The sequence below is a fragment of the Mesocricetus auratus genome, unplaced genomic scaffold (genome assembly GCF_017639785.1).
Source record: "Mesocricetus auratus isolate SY011 unplaced genomic scaffold, BCM_Maur_2.0 Super-Scaffold_100676, whole genome shotgun sequence".
Classification (NCBI taxonomy): domain Eukaryota; kingdom Metazoa; phylum Chordata; class Mammalia; order Rodentia; family Cricetidae; genus Mesocricetus; species Mesocricetus auratus.
Genome location: NW_024429266.1, coordinates 136,876,513 through 136,883,298, shown reverse-complemented (window position 1 = coordinate 136,883,298; position 6,786 = coordinate 136,876,513). Strand labels below are relative to the sequence as shown.

The 6,786-nt window shown below is 38.0% G+C and overlaps 1 pseudogene; it reads left to right on the top strand.

Annotated features, from left to right (window-relative positions):
• Nucleotides 1-5,531: 5,531 nt before the first annotated feature.
• LOC101827075 lies at nucleotides 5,532-6,524 on the top strand (annotated as a pseudogene).
• Nucleotides 6,525-6,786: the final 262 nt, after the last annotated feature.

Genomic DNA, 6,786 nt, shown 5'->3' with positions numbered 1-6,786 from the left:
GGGGCTTTGGAGAATAGAAGTTGGTAAACAGAGACAGTGTAAGCCTGACTCATGAGGAGCCTTAAAGTTTCAGAGCATGGGCAATAGATGGCAGGACTTGATTCCCTGCAGGGACCCAAAAGACCATTGTGAGAAGTTGTAGTTTAGTTTCAACAAAAAATGCAGATGTACAATATGCCATCATCAGAGGATAGTCACTGGAGAAAGTATTAGACACCAAGCATAGCCAACCCAATAGAGAGTTTCTCGAAAATCCAGACAGCAAAGCAGGAGGTTCAGGTTTATCCTAGGAGTTGGAATCCAAATATTTCACCATATGCCTCAGATACTCCACATGGGGGATAAGGAATATGCTCATTGCCTTACTGGGTTTCTATCTTGTTTCGTGCATTCTTACCATGTGATGCCTGCATCCCTCCTTTTGAGTATTTTGAAATAAGTTGTTACTGAGAAATTACATGTCAGATATATGCAATATTTAAGAAGTTACATGGAGTTTGGAGTTGTGGAATTGGCTGACACTCTGTTGATATTTTTAATTCAGACTTTGGACAATTTTAAAGATGTTAAAATTGCTTTGAGTCTCCAAAGAAATTTTCTTTCAAACTATCACATTTCACTCCTGGCCCCCCAAACACTTGTAGCTATATCAAAATGCTGCATTCAGTCATACTTCAAAAGTCCCCATAGTCTGTCACAGTCCTTAACTTATTTAAAAGTCTCAAGTTTAAAGTCTCTTTTGAGATTCATTTAATCTCCTAACTGTAATCTCCTATTAAATCAAAATTAAAAAGCTGATCTCATACTTATAACATATGATGGCACAGGATACAAATTATTATTCCAAAATGTAGGCAAGGGAACACAGTAAGGAAATACTGGACTACAGAAACACTGAAAACAAGCTGGGCAAATTCCAAACTCTACATTGCCATGTCTGATGCCAAAGCACTCTCTTCTGATCTCCAACTTCTTTCAGCCTTGTTGACTATAATATATTTCTCTCTCTTGGGATGCTTCCACAACCTGTTAACAGCTTTCCTCAAGAGGTATCTCATAGCTTTGGCATCTCTAGTGTCTTGGGGACTCCAAAGCAATCCGAGCTTCATGTGCTAGACCTCCATAAAGGGATATCCCTGATGCGTGCATGTTCTCAGTGTCTTTCCACTGAGTTTATGAGGAATATTGCATAACCACTTCTTTTATCCTTAAATCCAGAAACATTTGGTCACATCTTTAAACCTCTGTTGCTTACTGGGGCCGGAAAATTTCTCTCTCATTCAATTACATGTTCATTTGATTTATGCTTTCCATGGTTCCCTTTATTACCTAAGCTTAGGTTTTCTGGAACTTGCACTCTAGACTAGGCTGGCCCAAAACACGGAGATCCATGACCATCTGCCTTCCAGGTGCTAGGATTAAAGGTATGTACCATCATATCCTGATGCAAGCTTTTCTTGAATTTCTGTTTACAAGTTGGAAATTTAGCTGGGTAGTATCTGGCATGAGGTCTCAACTCTTTATTTCATGTCTTGATCTGTTTATATTCTTGAGCACAGAATTTAAATACATTCTACTTCCTGGTGCTCCTTTTCTCTTCAGCTTTTTGCTTTTCTGTATAAATATTCATAAGCACGAACACTAGTAATAATATAACAGAGTCTATCCTAGGCTGTTTTGAGATTTCATCTGCCAATGGAGTTAATGCAAATCTCTTCACTTGAGCATCAGGCTGGCTATTCAGATAAGGACAAAAAGTAGTCACTTCACCAAGGTGTCACAAGAACAATATCTAGGCAACATGCTAAAATTCTTATCTATGAAAACTCTTGAGTCAGTCTCCAACAGTTCAAGAAACACACTACACCATTGTCTTCCATGTTGCTACTAGGATGGCTCATTAAGCAACACTGAAAACATTCCATATACCCTAAATAACTGGTTCTACAACAAACCTTTAGGTAGTTTATCCGTGAAACACCTCAGAAAAGTTTTCACTGTTTTTTGTATTTTCATGGGGAGAGTTCTTGATTTACTATAGTCGGTAAATGTATGTTTTTGCAAATTTTTAACTTTTGGTGATCATTTCTTCAAAAACAACTTAGATCTCTCTTCATCTCTCTCCCACTCTACTGTACACATTGAGATGCATTAGAGATATACAAGTTGTAATTGGGCATTCCACATAAGTTGTTCTCTGCATTTTGACCAAATTGTAAATGTTTGTAACTGTTTCTACCTACTACATAAAGAAGCTTCATTAATGGAGGAGTGATTGTTATACTTGTTTGTACACATAACTTTTTAAAATCAAACATTCTAGAACTCAATATTCCAAAGATAAAATAATTTGGCATTTATTGACCAAAGAAGTCAGAAAATATTTAAAAATTATGTACCAGAATTAGCATCTATTGTTAAAATTATATCTACAGTAAAAATAAATTGACTTTCACAATATTCAACTTGAGCTGAGTTGTTCCAGTATAAATCTGTTGATATTGGTGACTTGTCAAAGTGCATTGTTTAAAGTGTGCATGATTTTATTCCAGACCAAGACTTCACTACAGCCATGTGGAACACCTTAGAAAAGTGATAAAAAACATCTGTGGTTCATTATGCATACAATCTTTTTATTCCACCTTGTCTGTTTCATTTTATTTCACTGATTTATGTAATTACCTTTTTCATTCCTGGAACAAAATACACTGCTCATGCTCACTAGTCAAGACCTGCATCCTGAGTAATTTCCCTGGTCTACAAATTTGATTTTGAATTATTTTTAGGCACTGAAAAGTCATAACCTTCTACTATTGCCAACTTTCTGTGTGTGTTACTCCCAAACAGGTATATGAATACATGGGGATTCAGTACCCACAACTTTACATGCTGTGTCTTAAAGAACAGAAGAAAAACATCTTAGTTATTTTACTTTTAAACATATTAATAAAAATGTGGGGTATTCAGAGAGTGTCAAACATAGCCACCTTGGTTTATGCATGAGTGCACATTACATTATATTTATTTTATTTTTTATTGAAACAAATTTTCCATGCATTTACTTTTATCGTGGTTTATTCTTCTCCATGTCCTTCCAGATCCTTCCCACCTCACAACCCACTTAATACCATGCAATTTCTTTCCCTATCTCTTTAGAAGCAAACAAACAGGCAATAAATATATTTGTAAAACATAAATGAAAAGAAACACACATATGTACACAGAGAAAGCCCATTAAAAAGATATAATATTCAGCCATAATAAAAAGCCATAATATTCAGAGAATAGACTGGGAAGATAAAAAGCAAAAACAAAAACAAACAAACAAAGACATAAAAAAGCAAATATAGCAATATGAGACAAAACATTTTTAAAAATATCATTTAGTTACTGATGTGTTTTTTAATGTACCCAATGATACTCCACTGGAGAAATAAAATTTCCTTTATAGGTAGATTGCAGATAACTTCGTGTTTAGAGGCATGTACCTGTGTCTATTTTCCTTTCTCAGCACTGGATCGCCTTCTGGCTTGAACTTGTGTAAGCCTTGTACATGCTGCCTTGTCTCTGTGAGTTCATATGTGCACAAGTCCTACTGTTTCTCGGAAACACTGTTGCCTTGGTGTCATCTATTGCCACCAACTTTTACAATATTCCTTTCCTCTTCCAAATTATTCCCCGAACACCGAGGAAAAGAGTTTGATGCAGACATCTAGTTTATATCTTAATGTTCTCATAAGTCTCACTATTTAAAGTTGTCCACTTGTGTTTCTCTCTTTGAGTTCCCTTCTTCCACAAGAAGTATCTCTAATAATGGTTGAGTAAGACATTCATGTATATGTAGAGCGCAATATTATTGGGAATCATACGGAAATGCAAACTACTTTGGGTTTTCATCTTATATAGTGAGAGTGTCTAAGATCAATGAAACTAATGACAGCTTTATTCTGGTGAGGATGTGGGGGAAGGGAGACAGTTACTAATTTCTGGTGACTGTGCAAGTTGTATAATTACTATGGAAATCAATATGGCAGTTCCTTAGGAATCTGGGAATATATATATATATATATATATATATATATATATATATATATATCAAGATCAGGCTATAGCACTTGAATATAATAACCAAAAAACTCAACATCCTACTTCAGACATATATTTGCATTCATGTTTTTGTTGCCATATTCAAAGTAGACAGAAATTGGAAACAGCATCAATTGATTGATAGATAATGTAAATATGCTACTTTTACACAGTAGAATATTATTCAGCAGTTAAACAATGTAATTAACCTATAAATGGATAGAGCTAGAAAAGCTCATCTTTAGCAAATTAATCCAAATCCAAAAGGATAAGTATTGGATCCTCTATTTTAGATGTGAATATTACCTATTAAGGAGCCTGCATTTTTAAATATCACCTCTTGGTATTTAGACTATTTTGAAGAAGGCATGTTTAGCAACCCAGGACTCCATTTCCCTTTGGAAATAAACTCACCCTTTCCAAACAATATACCTACAATCATGCTCCCATCCTGTCATTCTCCAGCAGCATTAAGCTACATAGACACCCTACTTCAAACAATGGAAACAAAGTACTCCCCCAAGTTATATCACATTTCTTTCCAAATGTGTTACTGCATGTAACTTTGTTTGTGAGACAGGTGTTGTTTGACTTATACATGTTTTGTCTGTGTGCTCAGTAAGACAAACTAGGTCTTCTCAATGCACATTAATGGGAAATCCTTTAATTACCAAGTTGTGTCTATGAATAATTTCCAATATAGGTGTTTAGTGACACAGGATGGCATGCATATAAAGAGGAGTTTATGTAATTTAAATCTGTAAATCCAAAATTAAAACCACCCAAGACACCTCCTTAATAACCAGACCATCTTTGTCTAGTAAACCTTAAAAGGAAACACTAAAGAAAACCTCAGTCCTAGGGAATTTTCACAGAGGTTACCTGGTACCTCTCTTGGCAATATTACCAATACTTGTATTTTCCATTTGTTCTGAATAAGCTTATTGGTATATTATTTTTCTGTATGTATCTTTTATCAAGTCTTTGAGCAGGGATTCATGAAACTGGAAAAACCCAGAACAGGACCTCTAGTAACCACAGCTCAGTATTTAAACTAGCCCTCACCTTCCAAGTCTTTCCATTGACTCAATTCTAAGAGAAAGTTTTCCAGAAAGACCCAGCCAAGTAGGATCAAAAATTGTAATTTTAAAATCATCTACTGTCTTTTTTATTTACATGACTGTGCATATTTCTGTATTAGTTTACGTGCATGTGAGTGTATGAATCAACAGAGGCTAGATCTCTTGGTGCTGGAGCTACAGGTAGTTGTGAGCTGCTTGGTATTGGTGGTTGGGGCAAATGTCCAGCTAGGATCCTCTACAAGAGCAAGAACTTCTGAGTCATCTCTGCAACACACTTACTGCTTTTTTTCTGCTTGCAAGTCATTCTAAATTATTTTTAAATGTGTTATCATCGTGCAGTGCCAGCCTCGTTCCTGAGACACAATGGTGAAACTCGGACTGAATGAATTTAGCCTTATTGGACGCCTGGTTACCAGGGCTGCCTTCAATTCTGGCTAAGTGGACATTGTTGCCATCAATGACGCCCTTCATTGACCTCAAGTACATTGTCTCCATGTTCCAGTATGACTCTACCCATGGCCAGTCCAAAGGCACAGTCAAGGCTGAGAATGGGAAGCTTGTCATCAATGGGAAGGCCATCACCATCTTCCAGGAGCGAGACCCCACCGACATCAAATGGAGTGATGCTGGCACCGAGTATGTTGTGGAGTCTACTGGCATCTTCAACAATATGGAGAAGGCTGGGGCACCAATGGTGGAGCCAAGAGGGTCATCATCTCTGCACCTTCTGCTGATGCCCCCATGATTATGATGGGTGTGAACCATGTAAAGTACAACTCCCTTAAGATTTTCAGCAATGCATCCCGCACCACCAACTGCTTAGCCCCCTGGCCAAGGTCATCCTTGACAACTTTGGCATTGTGGAAGGACTCATGACCACAGTCCATGCCATCACTGCCACTCAGAAGACTGTGGATGTCCCCTCCAGGAAGCTGTGGTGTGATGGCCATGGGGCTGCCCAGAACATCATCCCTGCATCCACTGGTGCTGCCAAGGCTGTGGGCAAGGTCATCCCAGAGCTGAACGGAAGCTCACTGGCATGGCCTTCCGTGTTCCTACCCCCAATGTGTCTGTCGTGAATCTGACATGTCACCAGGAGAAAGCTGCCAAGTATGAAGACATCAAGAAGTTGGTGAAGCAAGCTTCTGAGGGCCCACTGAAGGGCATCATGGGCCACACTGAGGACCAGGTTGTCTCCTGTGACTTCACAATGACTCCCACTCTTCCACCTTTGATACTGGAGCTGGCATTGCTCTCAATGACAACTTCGTAAAGCGCATCTCCTGGTATGGAAATGAATTCAGCTACAGCAACAGGGTGGTGTACCTCATAGCCTACATGGCCTCCAAGGAGTAAAAGACCCACCCTGGACCATGCACCCCCATCAAGGACTAGAGCAAGAGAGAGGCCCTGACTGCTGAGCAGTCCCTGTCCAACAACCCCCACACTGGTCATCTGATTCTCTTGATTACCCTGCTCTCTTGATTACCATCAATAAAGTTCACTATACCCACCAAAAATTTGTTCTTGTTTTTTTGTACAACCTGGAATTTTCGTTTATTTTCAAAAGTGTAATTTGTCATTCTCTTTTGAGATGTTTTCTCTTGTACATAAAAAT